We start from the raw sequence: 11,184 nt of genomic DNA on the forward strand, positions 1-11,184 counted from the left end.
AGAGGGATGTGACTCAGCAGTCAGCATGCACAGGCTCTTCTTTCCCAGGACCTGAGTTTGGTTTCTACCACCCAGGTCCTGTGGCTCACAACTGCCTGTAATTTTAGCTCCAGGGGATCTGATGCCCTCTTCTGGACTCCTCCAGAACCTTCACTCATGTGTGCACATACCCCCTCCTCCAGCATAATTAAAAACAATAAACATTCTTTAAAAAAACAAAACAAAAAAAACCCCAAAACTTTAGTGGCTGGAGAGATGGAAGGCTTGATGCTCTTTCATACTTCTACAGTTTAGATTCCAGCATCCATGTTAAAGAGCCTACCACTGCCTGTAACTCTACCTCCAGGAGATCTGACACGCTGCTCTGGCCAGTCAGGGGCTCATCCAAAAACCTCCGTGGCGCAATGAAGGTGAAGGCCCCCCAGCGAGGAGGGAGCCCGAGGCCTCCATTCTTGCCCACCATGCTGGGGAGGTGGGGCATGAACGCACATGTTAGGACCCAAAAGATGGTGAACTGTGCCTGGGCAGGGTGAAGCCAGAGAAGGTGCAGCCTCAGTGGTCCTTTACAGCCCAGGGCTGAAGGGGTCATGCAAAGGAGTTGAGCCTTGGCATCATGAAGAAAGCCTATGAGAGGCTATTGGTGAAGCCTAGTTGCAGCAGAAGACCCCAGTGTATTGGAGATGCCAGTATCATGGGATGATCACTAAGAACAGCAGTGGCAGTGGTGTGGATCAACCTGAACTTAGTGTACTACAGGGGGCAGAGCTGGAGAAGTGACTCTAGCCCTTTGAAAGAGCCCAGAATACCATGTGTGGATCCCAGATATTGAAACAAGAAGCTGTGAAACTGAAATTGCCTTGGAGACCCCAAGATGTTTGAGATGCCAGAGCCATGGAATTCCTGCTGAGGAAAGCTGCTAACAAGGGGTGGAGCCAACCCAGAAAAAGAAGTTTGTTGCAATCAACAAAGATGAAAAAGGAGTTGGAGATCTGAAGACTGTTTTGACATCAGCCATGGAGATGCAGAGTCTGGAGTCTGCCCAGCTGGTTTCCTGTCTTGCTTTGGGGATTATGTTAGGTGATTGGATGGCTCTCAGAAGACCCTTTGAACTTTGGACTTTTAACATTGTTGAGACTGCTATAGACTATGGGGACTTTTGAAGTTGGACTAAATGTATTTTGCATTATGCAATGTTTAGGTATGGCCCCCATAGACTCATGTGTTTGAACAAGCCTATGGGGGCCAGGGAGTGGAATGTGATGGTTTGTACATGCTTGGGTCAGGGAGTGGCACTATTAGAAAGTGTGGCCTTGTTGGAGTAGGTGTGTCACTGTGGGTGTGGGCTTAAGACCTTCATCCTAGCTGCCTGGAAGTCAATCTTCCACTAGTAGCCCTCAGATGAAGATGTAGAACTCTCGGCTCTGCCTATACCATGTCTGCCTGGATGCTGCCATGCACCCACCTTGATGATAATGGACTGAACCTCTGAACCTGTAAGCCAGCCCCAATTAAATGTCCTTTATAAGACTTGCTTTGGTCATGGTGTCTTTTCACGGCAGTAAAACCCTGCGAATGTGCACACACTCTCTCATGCACACACATACACACACACACACACACAGTATTTTCTCTTTATTTTCATTTTTTTATTTTATGTGCTTTGGTGCTTTGTCTGCATTAGTATTTGTGTACCTGAATCAGATCCCTTGGAACTGGAGTTATAGTTCTGAGCTGCCATGTAGGTGCTGGGAATTGAACCCAGGTCCTCTGAAAAAAAGTCAGTGCTCTTAACCACTGAGCCATCTCTTCAGCCCCAAGTGATTTTATTTTAATGGCACATTACTTCGGTGGTACTCTTTCCTATGAGGAAAGAAATATCAGGCACACTCCACTAGTCATGAAACAAAATACCTAACTTCTCAGACCTGCCAAGATCATTAAAAAACAAAACACAGACAGGGAAGTCTGAGAGTCACAGCCCGGCAGAGCCTGAGGGAACAGGCGACTGTGGAATGAGACTGCCCTAGGTGCGGTATTGGAGCAGAAAAATTGGTGTTAAAGCAAAACTAAGAATCTCTAATCAAACTATAGAACTTAATTAATTATGTCAATAAAACTATCTACCAATATTCATGGAAAATTGTATCACGTAATCATCATATGTTGGTAATGAGGGAAGAATGGCGGGAGTATATAAGGGGGACTCTCTACTATATGCTCAGAGTTTTGGTGAATATTAAAATAGCCCTTAAAAATAAAGTCTAACTGGGTGTGGTGTTGCATGACTTTAAGCCCAGTATCCCAGGGGCAGAGATAGGAGGATCTCTGTGAATTTGGAGCTAACCTGGTCTACATAGCAAGTTCCAGGCCAATCAGAGCTAAACAGTGAGACCCTGAATACATACATACATACATACATACATACACACACACACACACACACACACACACACACACACACACATACACACACATAGTATGCCTAAAAAAAAACCAACCCTGAGTGTACTAATTATGGCACTGTTGAAAAGTTCAGCTCATCACTGCCCTGAACATAGTAGGGGTCCTCAAATGTAACTGTGAGGTCATCATTGGCACTTAGAATAGCCCTAGAAAAGGCATTAGGGCCAAAGTCCAAGGATTCAGGACACTGAAGGCATTGGCTGCAGAGCGAGGGCCTTTCGAGGGAATTTGTGTGTGCAGGTCACATCGCCTGGCTCCTCCCTGCCTTGCCGGTCTCCTCTCTGACCACCTACAAAGCTGTTTCAGTCAGCATGAGCAGCCATCCCACCCTCGACATTCCCTTCTCATATGTGGTTCCCTCCACCCAGGGCTTACCTGTCCTCCCTGACCAGCTTCAACTCACCCTTCAGATTTTAGCCTAATCATTTAAAAGCCTTGAGGAAGAGAGGTGAGGGCGCTAGACAGAGAGCTCAGTGGTTCAGAGGACCCACAATGGGAGGCTCACAGCTGCCTGCAACTCTACTTACAGAGGATCTGCTGTCCTCTGGACTCCTTGAGCATCTGTTCAAACCCACATCAAAACACACATACACACATTGTACACATAATAAAAAATAAAGTAAAATCCATCCAGGGCCTTCCAGAATTTTATTAATGTAAATGATGTGCCATGACACACATAAGCCGGGCATGAGGATGCTCTGGAACTGGTATTCACACTCCCTCTAAAGCCAGGTAGGTGGTTCCCTGTCCCTCTGCCCTGCTCACCTGTCCGCCCTGCTCACGCTCCTCCACCTGTCTTGGAGCTCAGTTGTTTTCCCCATTTCTTCTGTCTGGGAAACACCTATTTGTCAAGCCTGCGAGCAAATGTCATCATATCTACGAATCCCCTGTAGATCTCTTGTATGGATAGAAGTGTGTCCTCTGGTTCTACAGAACTCCTGGGGCCACAAAACACCCTGTGAGCAAACTGGCTATGGTATATCCGAATAAATGCTTACTAAGCAGATGGATGGATGATGCGCATCCTCTTGGATTCCACAACTCTTTTTACTCTCCCTTTAGGAAGCCCTCTGGGGCTGAGGCTGACCCCCTCCCCCTCACACTCCATTTCTCTAATGTGGACAGTGTAGCTCTCGACTACATTCTACCTGCTCTGTAGATGTACTTGTTCCTTGAATGTGAGTTTAAGGAAAAAAAAAATTAGCAGGATCTCACTGTGTAACCCTAGCTAACCTGAAACTCTCTATGTAGATGAAACTCTCAAACTTCCAGAAACCTGCCTGCCTCTGTCTCCTGAGTACTAGGATTAAACGCATACACCCTCATACCAAGCCAGGGTAATTTGCTTCAGGAAGGAACCATGGCTTACATTTTCAATAATCCACCACACATTCACCAAGTGCCTACTCTGGGGGTCTCACTCAGGAGCGGAAGTGCTAGAGAGGCAGCAGAGGACAAACCCTGGTCCCCATTCAGGCAGAGCACAGTACTACCCAAACTGTGCTGTGGTAACAAAGAGCTCCAAACCTCAGGTGTAGAACACAGTAGGAGATTGCTGCCAGCTCGTACCATTTGCCCACATGGGTCCTCTGCTCTGGTCATTGAGGGCCTTAGACTGGCTAGTCACTGATATCTTTGAACAGTATCCACTGGAACTTAAGATTGTGTGAATGGTTAGGAGCATGGGTTTTCTACTGCTCTTGCCTGGAAGTGACTCCTATCACTCCTCGCCGTCCATTGGCCAAGACTAGTCACCTGGCCTGTCCAACCGCAATGGAAGCTGGGAGATGGAGTTCTCCGTGAGGAAGCGCGGTAGCTATTCGTGATGTGCGTTAACTCTTCAAAAGTCTGTTCTCGGAGACGGGGTTTAGCAAAGAATTCCTCTACTGGTTATTTATTTAGGGCCCATGAGCACTACAGAGGAGAGACCTGAAGTGCCGGGAGACAGAAGAGATCTTGGTGAACTCTCCAGAGGAAAAGGGATTTAAGCTGAAACCAGGAAGAGAACAGGAGAGAGACTGGCATGTAGAGGCCCAGAGCAAGGAAGAGCTTGCCACACAGAAGGGATAACAGACCTGAAACCAAAAGAGGCAGCCGTGACATGAACCTGAGGGATGGACGCTAAGTGTGGGCCCAGGGAGGAGAGTTTCATAGGGTTTTGGTTTTATAGAAATAAGGCAACGTAGCAATTCTATTATGGACCTCTGTCTTCTGAGTATGGCATGGTGTTGCCGGCTTGAAATCACAGAAGCTGTGGCCCACAAGAGTTCTCAAGTAGAAGGAGGTAGGGGAAATCACCGGAGCCGCAGCTGAGACTGAGACCCTCTTGCTCCTGACCCCTCCAAGATACATGCAATCCTGCCTTAGCTGCATCTGGCCTTGGGAGGCGCTACTCAGAGTTCTTATGGGGGGATGGTTAATTGGAAAGGGCAGTCCAATAAGGCTTTTTTTTTTTTTTTTTTTTTTTTTTTTTTAACTAAGAGCATCATCCATGGTGGAGAAGGGCTTTTCAGTGATGTGGCTGTTTGGGGCTCACCTATGAGCCCTTCACCCACATTCCTGTAAGTAAGCCCAATCCATTCTTTGTTTGCCAGACTGGAGTCACTCAGGTAGGATGGATTCTTTGGTCGGTTGTTGATTGATGCCCAATCTGGGCGAACAGACCTTTTGCTGTTCTTATCTCCCCTAGGAAAAGTCACAAGCATGACTTCGGGTCCGAGTTCTATCAGAAGTGGTCATATGGTCATGGGAAACAAACAGACTGGAATGGGACCAAGGATGAATCTAGCTTGGACCATGTGGTATTGGCGGAAGTGGGGGAGACACTCTGATTCAGTGCTGGACAGGTGTGGGGGGAGCAAGAGGCTTCCAAGGCAGCCCACATTCTCTGGGTATGGGTGCCACAGCACACGTGGAGGTCAGAGGTTAATCTCAGATATAGGTCCTCAGTTTCCACCTGCCTATGCCAGACTTGCCACTCTGCATGCTTATAGGAACTCTCCTGCCTCCCACTTCCTATCTTGTTGTAGGAACATTGGGATTACAGACACTATATATGTGCCGTTTTGTGTGGGTTTTAAGGATTTCAGTTCAAGTCCTTCCACTTGCATGGTAGATTAGTTGGAGTTCTCTAGAGGAACAGAACCTACAGAGTAAATATTGAGAGAGAATCTACTAGATTGGCACACATAATATGGTTGGGTAGTCCAATAATACAGCTGCCTCACAGGGAGAGGCAGACGGCTCAGTACTTGCTCGGACTATAAGACCGGCTGCTTCAACAGTTCCAGTCGGCACTGACAGCCTGGAAGTTTCCTAGAGAGCTGCTGGTCTTCAGTTCACTCTGGAAGCCTGAAGAACCTGCTTCTCATATCACTGAAGGAGCCAACTTTGACAGAAACAAAGTAGATGAAACTGCCACTCACATTTAGAGTGGCTCTTTCCTCCTCGTTTACAGCAATCAAGACAGCCCCACAGACATGCCCACGGGCCAACTCAGTCTGGACCACCACTCCCCGGGACCTTCTCCCCAGTGATTCTAGCTTGTGTTGAGTTGACAATTAAAGCTGACCATTACCCATGGCAAGCACTTTCCCCACCGAGCCACCTCCCCTACCTCCCCCCCCCCAGCCCATTATTAAACAGACATGTCTTCAGAGCTTGGGATAAACCACAGGTGTATGTGAGCTGAAGAAGAAAGGCTATGCATTGATTTACATGGTGGAATTTGACCTTCAAATCTGATGTTGCCCCTTACTGGTCTTTGTCTTTAACTGCCATCAGTTCCCATCTTAGTGTCTGTCTCCAGCCACTCAAACCTGAACAATGCATACTATTACATTTTTCTGCAAGGCATTGCACACACAGCCCTCCACTGCTCAGAATGGATGCTCTACCCCACACCCACAGTCTCTTCACCTAGGGAAACCCTTGCTCATCCTGTGTCAGGGCTTATAGCTGCATTCTAAGGACAGCCTTACACCACCTTCAGGTTGCTCTTGAAGCTTCACAGGACTCTCTTCTTTTTACACAACTATTCCAGCTATAATTCTGCCTTTCAGATTCCTAGTTGGCTCTGATATCAGATTGCAAACTCAATACTGTGCTTGTTCATTTCATAAGAATGTAATGGGCATCAAAATTTTGAAGGTGAATGGGACTCAGAATGGATGAGCTGAAATCTGTGATCCAATGTTTACTTGATGGGTGCAGTGACTGGGATGAGGGGAGACTCTGAGAAGAGAGGTGGCTCACTGCCCTGTATGAGAAAGGAGATCTCTTACTCGGCTTGCTGTCCTTTGCCTTGAAGTGATGTAAACATCTTCCGTCTCCTTAAATATCTAGCAAAATGAACCACATACTGTTTTTAGTCAGGTGCCACCAGGCATCCTGGCTTAGCACTTGGGAGTGGGGCGGGAAGGCTGAGTGAAGAGTAAAGACAGGGGCTGGAGAGATGGCTCTGCAGTTAAGAGCACTGACTGCTCTTCCAAAGGTCATGAGTTCAAATCCCAGCAACCACATGGTGGCTCACAACCATCCGTAATGAGATCTGACTCCCTCTTCTGGAGTGTCTGAAGACAGCTACAGTGTGCTTACATATAATAAATAAATAATAAATCTTAAAAAAAAAAAAAAAGCCAGGCAGTGGTGGCACATGCCTTTAAAAAAAAAAAGAGTAAAGACAAATGGAGATGTGCTGAGCTCAGAAAGCAGGAGCGAGAAGTGATCAGGACTTAGTCACTGGGAATTGAAAAGCTCTTGAGCACGCTATTGAATTTTCTACCAAGGTGTGGAGAAAATTCTAGTTAACTATTGTCCAAGTCTGGAAGCTGGAGGAATCTGGGTTCAAACAGGAGGAAGGAATGTCCTGACTGGGCTTCTGTGACAGTCCCGAGGCCACTAGGAGTCTGTAACTCCAGCTCTGCAGTCCAGCTCAGGTTCTCACTTGCCCAGAGGTAAAGGCCTCATTTTAGCCATCCTCCTGTCTCTGACATCTGGAGGGCTGGGATCAGGGATTAAGATGAGTGGCGGGGGGAAAAAGGTAGACCAATAGAGCACGGCCAGCAACAGGTCAGAGCCTCATCCAGACAGGGCAGGACACGGGACACTAGCTCCCGAAACTGTTAAATCCCTGAGTTATTTGGTGCCTCTGGGCTTCAAGATCTTCATCCGAGAAATGGCCAATAGTATAAGGACCATGCTCCAACTATGGTAAGAATACCAGGGCTCTGAGATAGGACACTTGGGGGCCAAATCTTGCTTTCCATTAGATATAGGACCCCAGAAGACATCAGTCTTCTGCTCCCCCTCCACGTTTCCCGCCTCCATCCTCACCTTGAATTCAATAGGTAGCCACAGGTGGCCTTGAACTTGGGACCCTCCTGCTGGTATCATGTACGAGGCCGCACCTGGTACATGCAGTGCTGGAGATCAAACCCAGAGTATGCTAGGCCAGCATTCACCCAAGTGAGCTCTGCCTCTAGCCCTGAGATACTAGTTTTCCAGTCTGTAAATGGGTATGGTATGCTCTCTTCAATGGGGCAGGGTGTCAGGATTAGAACACACCACTATATGCCAAGCGTTAGCTGTAAACAAGGCTTTCATTGGAAGGATCTTGTCCAGAGAAGAGTGGGTACCTAGATCTATGCCCAGTACGTGCCCAGGGATCCTTATTCCTAAGAGGATTGGAGGAGCTCCGGGATGTAAGAAGGAGGAGTCACCCACAAACCACCTTTGGAAGGTAATGCCCCTGGCAGTAACCTTCATGGCCTTTCTCCAGGGCTGGGCCCATTCTTCTCCCAGCAGAGCTTCACCAGTTCCCTTTTATTCCTGGCCTGGGGCTATGAGAGATGGGTGCAAGTGCCATTAATGAAAGGGCAAGCAATTACTTTCTCTTCTAATTACCACTCGCAGTAATTAAATAATAATGGCCTTTGTCCCCTGGAGACCTCAAAACAGCTTGCATGGTAACATCTGGCTCCCTTCTGCCAGGAACGGAGAGCCCAGAGAGACAGGATAGGTAAACTGAGGCAGATTAAAAAAATAAAGTCAGCCACCCTAGGTTACACACAAACCCCAAGTTAGAGAAGGTCCTTAGAGAGAGACTCAGAGTGGCAGATGACTGAGGAGGAGTGTTTGAAGGCTTGTGGCCTCAGTGGTTCACTGTCTTCTCCAGGCCTCAGTTTCCACACCTGCAACGTGAGCTGAAGCCGACACCGAGGCATCAAGGCCATGTTCACTCACCACGAGTGGATGGTTCCAAAGTTTGCTCCGCCCATACATGATCTTTTTGCATGCTCCATGTTGCAAAAGACAGAAATCTATCTTAGGGTCACAAATAAGTGACATCCAAAAAAGGGGTAGGGGGTGAGCAGCAAAAGTGTGAGCAAACAGAGGACATCAGCGTTACAGCTCCAATGTGGAATGGCCTCCACGGGGCCATGGCTAAAGGCTTGGTTCTCCATCCCGAGGTCTTAGAGAGGGCGGGGACTTGAAGGGGTGAGGCCTAGTGAGTGGGTCTTCTGCTGGTTGTGGGTGTGCCACTGGAGGGGCATATTTAGACCTTAGTCCCCAAATCCCTCTTTGCACAGCCTGCCCATGAAGTGAAAAGAATTGTCCCAACACGCGTTCCTGCCAGGACGTGGTGCAAAAAGCAATGAGTCCATCAGACCATGAAATGCACTCTCCAGGACCGTGACTCAAATAAACTCTTTCTCACTATCTGAATCCACAGTTCAGAGCATCAGGGCATCTGCCTTTACTGGCCTTGCCTGAGTCAGGGGACCACCTATGGATTAATCATCTGCAGCCAGTAGGGCAACATTCACCCCCTGTGGTCACTTCAGAGATGAGGGAAGAGGGGCCAGGTCCAGAAGAAGTAGGAGCCTGAAGAAGGCAGGTAGCCTCACAGCTGGAACAGATGTTCTGCCTTGGGGCCTGCGCAATGGGGTAGGCAAGGTGTCATTAAACCAAAGTGACAACAGAAACTTCCAGGAATGCAGAAATACTGGAGGCTTACCCAGGAGGAGGAGAGAGAGCTGGAACTAGGCTTAACTCAGAAGCCATTCCTCCTGGCTGGACACCCACTGTGGAGAGAAGGACTTTGAAGTGTTTTGTTTTGTTTTGTTTTGTTTTGTGTTTCATGGCCCACAAACGCCTTTCTTGGGGGTAAGGCTCAACTAGGCACTCTTCATTTCTAGTGGGGACTAATGGGCCCCATGACACAAGCTTGCCCTCCCAATCACCCCTCGTTTTGAGTTTTCCTTTGGAGCTGCCAGAGGCCATGGGCCCAGAGGAAACCATCTGAAACAACAGAGAGGAGAGGCAGTGCCCCCTGCCTGCCTGGCCCCAGCTGCCCCAGAGTGCAGCCAATCCACAGGCCTTCCGGCTACAGTCAGATTTCCCTTTGGGCAGCTGTGTTAGTGTGGGGGCTGTTATACTGAGTTACCATAATGGTAGCTTGAAACAATGTGAATTTATTGTCTTACTTCTGGAAGCCAGAAGTTCAAATGCAGATGCCCATAAGCTGCGCTCCAACCTCAGGCTCTAGAAGAGACTCCTTCACAGCCCCCCTCCCCCCCCCCACAGGATTTCTCTGTGTAGCCCTGGTTGTCCTGGAACTCACTCTGTAGACCAAGCTGGCCTCGTACTCAGAAATCCGCCTGCCTCTGCCTCCCAAGTGCTAGGACTAAAGGCATGTGCCACCACTGCCCGGCAGAGACTCCTTTTTTAACCCTGTGGTCAGATCTAATCTTTACTTTAATGGACTGAAACCGGGGCTTTGCATAAGCTAGACCAAACTTCTAGTGCTGAGCTGTACCCAACCCAAAGGCTAACTCCTGCCGGCAAGATGACCCAGTGGGTAGAAGCTCTTACTCGTAGCCTGTGACCTGAGTTTCAAATCACCTCCTGAGAGTTGGCCTTTGACCTCACTTGGTCTGTCATACACATACCTGCACTCTCATGGGCCCGAACTCACACAGACTCACACCAATAAATACAGCATGTTTTTAAAAAAAAAAAATCACTTCATTGGGGCTAGAGACATGGCTCGGTGGATGAGAGCACTGGCTGCTCTTCCAGAGGTCCTGAGTTCAATTCCCAGCAACCACATGGTGGCTCGCAACCATCTGTAATGGGATCTGATCCTTTTCTTGTGTGTCTGAAGACAGTGACAGTGTACTCATATAAATAAAATAAATAAATCTTTTTTTAAAAAAAAAAAAATCACTTAATTCCATTTGCAAAGATCCTTGTACCAAATAAGTCCCCCCCCCCTTTTTTTTTCAATTCTGGAAGGCAGGATGTGAACATATCTTTGGGGAGTAGCCACAGAACCCACTGGACCCGCCTCCCCCTCCCCGTCCCTCACCCCCAACCAAAACAATCCTCAGTGGCTCCCAGCGTCGTCATTGCATACCACTGAGCACAGTCTGTTTATGGTTTGGGCTGTTTTGTTTTCTTTTGTTTTCGGGAAGAGTTAAGTGTTCATGTTAAGGTAATTTCGATTTTTATAGAAAAGTTGCAAGCTAGCTTAAGAACCCCCTGAGTGTCTTTTCTGCTGGTTTGCCCTCACTCACTGCAGCTTTCAGTAAACACATATTTTTCACATAAAAATATTCAGAGGAAAGCAGCATCGTGCCTACTAAACATTTCAGAGTGTGCTCCCTAAGAACACAGTTCCCAGAAGAAGCAAAACTGCAGTCACAGAAGATGGGA

This window comes from Mastomys coucha, unplaced genomic scaffold (assembly GCF_008632895.1).
Source record: "Mastomys coucha isolate ucsf_1 unplaced genomic scaffold, UCSF_Mcou_1 pScaffold18, whole genome shotgun sequence".
In the NCBI taxonomy this organism is placed as follows: Eukaryota; Metazoa; Chordata; class Mammalia; order Rodentia; family Muridae; genus Mastomys; species Mastomys coucha.